Source organism: Petaurus breviceps, unplaced genomic scaffold (assembly GCF_028583685.1).
Source record: "Petaurus breviceps papuanus isolate PSGF00001 unplaced genomic scaffold, PetGlider_PUasm1.0 208, whole genome shotgun sequence".
NCBI classification, from domain to species: Eukaryota; Metazoa; Chordata; class Mammalia; order Diprotodontia; family Petauridae; genus Petaurus; species Petaurus breviceps.
Genome location: NW_027185852.1, coordinates 16,246,698 through 16,256,371, shown reverse-complemented (window position 1 = coordinate 16,256,371; position 9,674 = coordinate 16,246,698). Strand labels below are relative to the sequence as shown.

The 9,674-nt window shown below is 41.0% G+C and overlaps 1 protein-coding gene and 1 long non-coding RNA gene across 9 annotated transcripts in view; both read left to right on the top strand.

The window, feature by feature from the left end:
* LOC138165296 (FGGY carbohydrate kinase domain-containing protein-like) overlaps positions 1–9,674 on the top strand; it is a 545,803-nt gene that overhangs the window by 458,918 nt on the left and 77,211 nt on the right. The gene's annotated exons all lie outside the window — the stretch shown is intronic.
* The window catches only part of LOC138165298 (uncharacterized), a 54,379-nt gene continuing 48,086 nt past the window's right edge, over positions 3,382–9,674 (top strand). The window contains exon 1 of the long non-coding RNA XR_011169333.1: positions 3,382–4,021. This is a non-coding gene — a long non-coding RNA (uncharacterized lncRNA). The remainder of the gene's footprint in view (positions 4,022–9,674) is intronic.

Genomic DNA, 9,674 nt, shown 5'->3' with positions numbered 1-9,674 from the left:
GAAGGAAGGAAGGAAGGAAGGAAGGAAGGAAGGAAGGAAGGAAGGAATTCGTCTTGTACACAGATTTCTTTCTGTGCCTCATGTTTCCAGTGATCCCCTCCCCATCACATGGGTTGTGCTGCCCTCACCTTTCTTCTGTGGCTGCTTGCTCATTAATGCCTATAAGCATTTCTGTCTGGAGCTAAAAGGTCCTGGTCTTGAATGATTGGGGAATACATTTGGCTTCCTGATTGAATTTTCTAGCCCCTTATCCATTTCCCCATCTACCACATGAGAGGAGAGCACCAGGTCGGGGTGAGCCGTTGGTGGCTTAAGGAAAGATTTATTTCTAAATTTGATACCAGACCTTCCACTGCTGATTGTTATTGGCCACATCTGTATTAACATTCTGGGCTTTCTTTACCTAAGAAATCAGTGAAGGAAAGCCTTTGGTTCTGGATGTAATCTGTGGCAAAGCTCTGCTTCCAACCCAGTTTTCAGAAGGGTAACATCAGTGAAGATGCAAATTGTCTTTTCCATGCCTCAGATAACTAACTCACTCTATGAAAGATCCATGAAGTTTTTTTTCTCTTTCCCAAAGATTTGTCTGCCAAAGCAGGTGAGCTTACATCAAATTCTTTTGCTGTTGCCTCATCCATCCCCATAATATGACATAGTTCATGCATTTCACTACCTTCTTTAAAGAAATGGGTTTCATTTTTTTTCAGTTGGATTTTTCAATGTATTAATGATTCAGTTAGAATCAATGTATTCAATGAGCATTAATTGTCTGCTAAATGACAGGTACCTGGAAAATCAAATGTCTTGGTTTCACATTTTGGGGAGCAAAGGGGGCATTGGCGATGAGGGCATGAAATAACCTGTGTACAAGAGAATTACACACATGCACAGAGAAGTTGTAAGGGATTCTTTAGGTCCTCTAGTCCCCCCAGTAGCTTAAAACTGCCCTAAGACTTTTAGGACATGTGATACATCTTAGAAATGACCTCTGTGAGGGCAGGAATTCTTTTTGTTGTTTTTCAGTCATGTTTAACTCTTTATGACCCTATTTGAGGTTTTCCTGGCAAAGATACTGGAACGGTTTGTCATTTCCTTCCTCAGCTCATTTTACAGATGAGGAAACTGAGGCAGAGTTAAATGACTTGTCCAGGGTCACACAGCTAGTGTTTGAAATCAGATTTGAATTCTAGTCCTCCTGACTCCATTCAGACTTAGAGCTCTACTAGACCACCTAGCTGGCCCCTCACCCTTCATCCTTTTATCCTCTTGACTGAGTACCTAGACAGTACTTAATGAAAATGCTTGGAATGATTAGTTATGCTGCTGGACTTGAAGATCTCTAGTGAGAGAGTATTCACCCCTTGCAGGTAATGAGAAATAACATGACATGGAAGGAAGGGAATAGAAGGGGCTAGGAAATACATATATACTTATATATACACATATATATATATACGTATGCATATGCATGTATATATAAACATACATGTATGTATATATTTAAATATTTTTGTATATTAAATGTATAAATATAAAAAGTAGGGAGAATATAAAATAATACATTGAACCTTTCCATAGAAATTAATATTGTCCTACCAAAGGGCTTGTTCATACATTGGTCTCCACAAATGTGTGGGTTGAGAGGGTTATCCATGGAAACCTTTAAGCCTCTTGGAGAGTCAGTATTATGACTAAGTCCATAAGATTAAATAAAAGCAAAAGACAGGTCAACAGGCCATAATTTAATCAGAAATCTACTGTGATTGGGAAGAGTGCCCAGAAAACTCTCAAAAAAAAATGAAACAGTTGAATTCAAATTCTTGGAATGCATGGAGCTAGCATTGAAGTCTGTGAATGAGCCTTTGCTCGGGATAGTTCAACAAGTCATCCTCAAGTATGTGACTGAGAAAAATAATTATAATGGCTTCATTATTGTCCTGGCTTGAGGAAGGTAGCTCTCTAGATACTGCAATGGAAATCTCCAGTTAAGGATGTGTTTAGGCTGCCCGGCCCTCCTTGGTGGTTTGAAAACTAACCCTTTTCTGCTTGCTTACCGGGAAATTCAGTAGCTCCCAAGATAATTCAGATTTAAAATGGTGCTTCAAAAGAATCCTAACAGGTTCTTAGATTTAGACTTGAATTCATGTAATCCAGCTCTCCCTCCTCCCTCATTTCTGAGTTGAGGAAACTGAGACACATAAAGGTAAGTTCATTGGCTCAAGATCACATAGGTCCTCAATTTGAGAGATGAGATTTTAACTTCTATCTCCAAATCCACTATAACTAAGTTGCTTAAACACTGGGCTACATCAAATAAGGTGAAATGAAAAAAAAGTTTGTAATATCTTACACTTGTATTACAAATACAAATTGGGGGTGGTGTGAATGGACTGCAATCTGTCTGAAAAAAAAAATATCTCAAGGGCTTTTAGTGACCTACAGATCCAATATGAAGCAACAGTACAAAATGGTGGCCACAAAGCCTAATAAGAAGCTTTGGTTGTTTCAAGGACACACTTTTCCAGGAGTGAGGAGGTAAGGGTGGGCCTACTGTGTTCAATGTGTCCTGAAGTTCTGTGTTCAGCTTTTGGCACCTAATTTTTTTTTTAATATGAAGCACAGTTTATTAACAATTCAAAAGGGGTTTCAGAGGATACAGTACAAGGGTATAGAAGAGTGGGATAGGGACACTGGAAGGATACGATAAATATAAATGGGTATGAAGCATCTGAGAATGGTGGTCAAGGAAAGGAGTTTTTTCCCTACCCTATTTTCTTCTTTGTTTTTTTTTGTTGTTGTTGTTTTTTTGTTTTTTTCTCTAATTTTCTCTTTCTTTCTTTCTTTCTTTCTTTCTTTCTTTCTTTCTTTCTTTCTTTCTTTCTTTCTTTCTTTCTTTCTTTCTTTCTTCCTTCCTTCCTTCCTTCCTTTCTTTCTTTCTTTCCTTCTTTCTTTCTTTCTTTCTTCCTTCCTTCCTTTCTTTCCAGTTTTTAAATTGGCACCAAATTTTAAGAATCATATTGGTAAGCTGGATAGCTTTGAGAGTAAGGAAAACAAAATGGCGCAGGAACTTAAATGCATCTGTTAGAAGGATTAATTGAAGAAGCTAGGGAAATTTGCCTAAGAAAGAAAAAGCATAAGGGGAAACGGTCTAGTTGTCTTCAACTTTTTCAAGAATTGTCAAGTGAAAGAAGCATTAGAAGTTTTGTGCATGTCCCATCAGAACCAAGAACAATGGGTAGAAATTCCGAAGGGACAAATAGAGGCTTGATGTCACAAAGAAACTTCCTGATCACTGGAATTATCCCCAAATGGGATGGGCCACTGCTTTTGGTGGTGGGTTCTCCCTTGTTGGAGCTCTTTCAGTCAAAGGCTGATTGAGCATTTGTCAGGGTTCTTGTTTAACCATAGGTTGGACTTAATCAGATCTCAAGTCCCTTCTAACTCTGAAATTCTGTGGACTTCTTCCATATTCCTTCTAGGTCCAGCTATGTGTTTTGTTTTGTTTTAGATAAAGATGTTGAATATTATCAAGAGATAACTTGAGAATTTCCAAAGGAAGGTGGATTTGATCCCTCTCTTTCTTCCCTCTCTGCTCATCTCATTTAATGTAGCCATGGGATATAGTCACAGATGAAGAGATTTTAATGTGTTAGCTCAATGGTAATACCTGGTGATCCCTTTACAAAGTACAAACAGATTTTTCTGACGAGCCAGAAGGGAGCCACCTCTTTGCATGAACAGAAACTGTCCACACCTCTGTAGGGCTTTAAACAGCTAAGTCCTGGAAGAGTTTAAAGTTTGTACTTTAGGAGAGTTGGAGGCAAAGACAAAACAAGATCATCCTGTGAAGTTGATCTCTGATGACACAGGGGAGGGTAAGAAAGGGCTTTTTCTCTCCTCCCTTCTATCATTGAGAAATGGAGCTACTCTCCCAGAAGTTGAGACCCAATCCCACAACTGATAGTTTGGGAGAGTTCAAGGCACTGTGGACAAGACTCCAAATAGACATGGCTACAGAGAAGTAAGTATTTGAGGGAGTGAAGGCAGCTATGGACTTGAGAGTCCTGTCAAGGATCAAGCTATGGAGAAGAGTGGATCCTGGAACCCCAGATGAGCAACTTGACAGGCAGCAATACTGAGCTGGGGGTGGGAGGAGAAGGAGGACCTTTGTGAAGACTCTGTTTAGAGAGACAGGGTGTTGAGGTCGTGAAGTTGCTGAGTTATGAGTTGACTTGGCCATATGTATCTCCTATGCGTGCCTCACAGCAATTATATTGTTCCCATTCCTTCATCAGAAGAATATGTTAGTGAGAGAGTATAACCCCTTTATCAGGAGAATATTTTGTAACTGTTTCTCTGCCATCTTGGTAAAGAGAAAATTGGGTCTGCTGCCTGTTCATGGGAAACATGCCAGTAGGTTTGTGGGCCAGAGTTTTAAATGGATAACCCAACATGATATACCCTTTGAGACTGTTACAGTAGTTACAGCCCTGGGTACTTCACTGATGAACCCGTGAGTGCTAAGTGTATGTGTGGTGGTGGGGGAGGGGGGGTGCCCATAGTCTGTGTATCATGAGTATTTGGAGAGTGAATAGAATGTGTTTTTGTCAGAAAAGGACAGGTGATGGCTAATATATGAGAAACCTGGAGGTGAGATTCTGTAACCCATACTTTTTGATCTTTCTTCTCAGTTCCTATGGTAAAATTTTATTGGAAATGATTGATTCCAGGATGTCAGGCTTCTGTGTTTGAAACTTCCCAACATCAAGCCCAGGAAAGGGTTAGTTGCAGCCATCAGGGATGTTGAACCACAGTGCTGGCAAGCATTGTTGTGAAAATCCACCGGCCTCCAAGGGGCCCTGAGAGGAGGCATCTCCAGGTGCCAAATCAGATAACAAATGAATTAATTCCTTAGTACATGGTTTCACAGTTGTTTTCAGCCCAGCCTGTTAAGGTTAGGTTGAGGAAAGCAAGTTACTAAGTGAGTCTTATCTGCTTCCATCTCTTTTTAACCCAGGAGGTCAAGAAGAGGGGTTGGGAAAGAAGGGGCTGAAGAGAAGGATGCATTTCCCTGGAAATGTTATTTATTGGATGAGCCAAAGAAGAGGAGGAAATAAAAGAATTGCTCCTTGTCCAGTTAGGGCATCTTCTTCCCTCATCTCATTAAAAATTGAAAGCACTCTTGTTTTTAAGTGGGGTAAATTAGTAATTAAGTGCTATATAATCAACTTGTGTAAACACAATCCTGAAGAAGAAGACCAAATTAATCACTTGGTTGGCTTGGCTTTTTACCCTATTAATGCACCTTTTACCAAAGCCCTTCCTGTGGTGCCAGGATGCACTTCAACAGCAGAATGGAGGGACCTTGTGAGGATGATGGATTTACAATGCACTGGAGTGGGAGAAGTTGACTGTGCAGCAGAGTTAGAAGTGTTCAAAGTCTGTGGAGAAGTTCAGAGTTCTTTCCATAAGACAGATGCCTTTCAGCATAACAACCTAGCCTGAGAAACGGGCAGGTGGCATCTTGGTCAAAATTTGGGCCATCCACCTCTCTCCTCCACTCTTTTGTTTCTGGTTAATGATGTACTTCCACATATTTGGAAGGTAGTCTTCTCTTTCCCTAAATTTTCCTTCAGGGCTTGAGTTTTTATTTTACTTACCGAGTCTGTCCCCTCAATAGAATGTAAGCCCCTTGAGGGAGGAAACATGTCTTTGTCCTATTCCCATAGCCCTGAGCACTTAACATAAATAGCACATAAATGGAGATTTGTATGAACAAATGAATGAATGAATAAAAAAATTTTAAAAACATTTATTAAGCACTTTCATATATAAGCTCATTGAAAGTAGAGATTTTTCATTCTTTGGATCTACAATCCATAACATAGCCCTGGCATATAGCAGGTGCTTAATAAATGGGCTCTTAGTGTGTAGTGTGTGCTGGGCACGATGCAAAGCACTGAAGACACAACTACAAAAAGCCACACGATTCCTGCCCTCCAACTTCTTACATTCAATCATTTAGAGGCAGCCAGATGGTGCAGTACACCACTAGCCCTGGAGTCAGAAAGACCCGAGTTCAAATCGAGTCTCAGACACTTAGTGACTGTGTGACCCTGGGCAAGTCACTGAAGTGTTGTTTCAATTTCCTTATCCATGAAATGGGGAGAATAAGAACAGCTACCTCTCAAGGGTGCTGTGAGGATAAAATGAGATAAAGCTTTGCAAACCTTAAAGTGCTGTATACATGTGAGCCATTGTTGCTACTGCTGCTGCTGGTAAAACAGCCCCATTTGCCACCAGATCTCTGCTTGCTTTCAACTCCATCATCACTCTGCTGCTGCCCCCAGGGTACTCCCTGGCTCTTTGGCTTCCTTCTGAATATGATCATCTTGAATTCGATTGTAAATTCATTGAGTGAAGGGATTATCTTTCCTCTTATTTATATTCCCAGTGCTTAGTAAAATGCCTGGAACATAGTAGGTCCTTAGGAAATGTTTATCATAATGCATATGGAATAACAGTGGCCAGAGAAGGATATTTTATTCTGGAAAATAATGACAGTTGGGAATTTCGCTTATAATGGGTCAGTTTATAAGCATTCTTTCTATAGCTTCTGGTGCCACTGGTTAAGCTTGCTTTATTCTTGTCTCACCACCTCATGCTAATTGCTTGTTAGCTGTCTCCAATCAGATGTCCTGTAGGCATCTCACACTCAGTATGCACAAAATAGAGCTTATTATCTTTCCCTGAAGACTTCCTCCTCTCCCGAACTTCCCTGTTACTCTCAGGGGGTCACTATCCTTCCAGTCCCTGGATTCTGATTCGAAGAGCTCTTTTCAGTGCTTGACTCTCCCTCACAGCTCCTCCAATGACTTGCCAGTCTTGATTCAACTTCCTTTGCATTTTTCCAATCTGCATTTTCCTTTATCTCCTATGGTAGAGACTTCCAAGCTCACATTGGCGTGATCGGCCACAGCTAGACACACTGTACCTTGACCCCAATTTGGTGATACCAGTCTGGTCCTCTGACTATGGACCAACCAGCCTTTCCTCCCACTAATGTGACCCCCACCCTACTTTGGTTCTTGGTTTTCAGTCTCTTAACCTCTCCTCATGGTTTCCAAAAATCACCTTCCTAAGCAGAACTCTATCCATATCTTAGACTCCTTGGTTTCCTTCAAGACTCAGCTACTGTCCTGCTTTGTACAGGAACCCACTGCCAATCCCCCAGTTGTTAATCTGTTCTCTCCTCTTCTCCATTATCCATGGATATGATTTGATTTCCATCAGTCCACTCAGGAGTGAATGATTTTCAGAAGACTGGATGTTAGCAAGAAAAGGCACATCAGAGACCATCTAATCAAACCTTTTTATTTTATAGAGAGCCAGAAAAGAGAAGGGAATTTCAGAAAAGGATTTGAGTTTGCATATGGATGTGGACACAGGTGTTTACCCTGGGAATCTGTCCCATCAGGTGCTTAATTAAGAACCCTTATTCTGAAGAGTACCTGGGAAAGAATCATAGTTAGATGCTAGAATCATGGGAATCAATGACAGTCTCCCAAGCCACTTGATCCTAAAACACATTCCTCAAAATGTCTTCTCCACTCATCAAGGATGCCTTTGTCAGCTTCACTCTTGATTTGGAAGAAAAATAAATTGTATTCTGAGGTACCACCATAGCCTCAAAACCCTTGAAATTGGTTCACACAGATCCCTGGAGGAATGTGACTTCTTATATACACTCAGACTCTCAGAGCAGGAAGGGGACTTGGAAGTCATTAGGCCCAACTAAAGAAGGGCCTCTTCAACATACCCAGCAAATGGTCATCTTGCTTCCAGTTGAAGACGTCTAAGGAAGGAGAATCTGTGCCCTTCCAAGGCAGTGTATAACACCCAGACAACTTTGATTGTTAGGAAAATCCCTTGACTTCCAGCCTTAATCTGCCTCTCAGCATTTCTACCAGGCTCTGCTCTGCAGGACCAAGAAGACTAACATTACTCCCTCTTCCTCTTGCCTCCTCAAAAACTTTGTGTCAGAGCCCATGCCCCCACCTCAAGCCTTCTCTTCTCCAAGCTAAATGCACTCAGTTATCCAACACAGTTAGGAAGGGCTGCTATTGTTTTAATTATCATCCAATGCATACTGTTTCCCTTTCATTTTTACTGCCCTGTAAAGAGAGCAGTTCCAGGTCTTGGCAGCAAGAGAAATGCCGCCCTTGACCCTGAGCTTGGGCTTGCCTAAGGGTTATTGAGTCTCTACACAACAGGAAAGCATCAAAGGGAAATGCCCCACAAGCATGAGGGGTAACAGATGTCCCCTTGTATCGGGTATCAGTAAACAGCCTTGTGAAGGCAGCATGTGGCCATGTCCTCCGTGCAAATATCCCACTGTCACCAAGAGGCTTCCCCGTGGATCTGTCCACCTGCCATCCCCCAACAAGGACACTCGCTAGTGCGTTATTCCATCCAGGCAGTCATGTACCTGATACAATCCCTAAGGAAAAGTCTGCTTTGCTAGCATGTCTTCTAATTCCACTTCCTTTTCTTTTTTCCTTTAAGGAAAATTTAATGCTCACACAATGTACTAGGTTGGTAACTCTGGGAACTCCAGTACTCGAAATAGCATCCCAGTAAAGACAGAGTTTCCTAACCTGCCTGGTTAGTCCCCCTTTCTCTAATTTTTGCATTTCATACAATAATAGCTTTAGAGCTTGAAGGCATCTTAGAAGCTATGGAGTCTAACCCCCTTGTTTCACAGAAAATGAAACTGAGGAAGAAGGGATAAATGAGTTGGTCAGGCAGGATACAGATTATTCATTGAGAGATGGAAATAAATTTAGAGTTGTAGAGACCAACCCTTCACCCTCCTTTTACAGAAGCATGAAAAGGTTAAATGACTGGCCTGAGATCACACAGCCAGTAATTGACTATAAAAGGATTTGAACACAGTACTTCCAACTTGAAGTTCAAAGCCCCTCTCCACTATATCAAGCTAAGCTTTAAAAAGTTCCCTGGGTTCCTAGGAATTCTCTCTAGAGTCCTAAAGCCACTTTTATGTCCTCTTTGTCCAAAGGACCCTCATCTGGGTTTCCCATCAATCCCCCTTGGAAGAAGGTAACAAACTGCCCCCATCCTACTCTGTTGCTTCTTGATTCACAACATCCTGGGCTGGTGATTTGGGAGTGTGAGCATGAAGTCAAGATTCCCCAATTCTGCTAGTGTTCTGGACTACAACAGGGGGCTAGACCAGATGACCTCAAAAGATTCCCTCTAACTCTAAATTTATAATCCTGTTATTCTATGATATCTCTTAGGGTTTTATGATTTTCAATTCTGCTCTTTTGTTATGGTAAGCATTTTCTATATTTTAGACATCATGGCATAATGGATAGAGTACTATGTTTGGAGGAATGAAGACATGAGTTCAAAACCAGAATGTAACAATTCTAGTTAGAATGTGAACCAATCATTTTACTTGTCTGAGTCCCAGTTTCTGTCAAAAGAATATGGTAGTACTTGTAGCACCTATCTGTCTCATAGGGTTTTTGTGAGGTTCAAATTAAATAATGTATGTAAAGCATTTTGTAAACTTTTGAGTCCTGTATAAATACCAGCTGTCACCATCCTCATCCTCATCACCACCACTATCTTCATCATCCTCATCACCA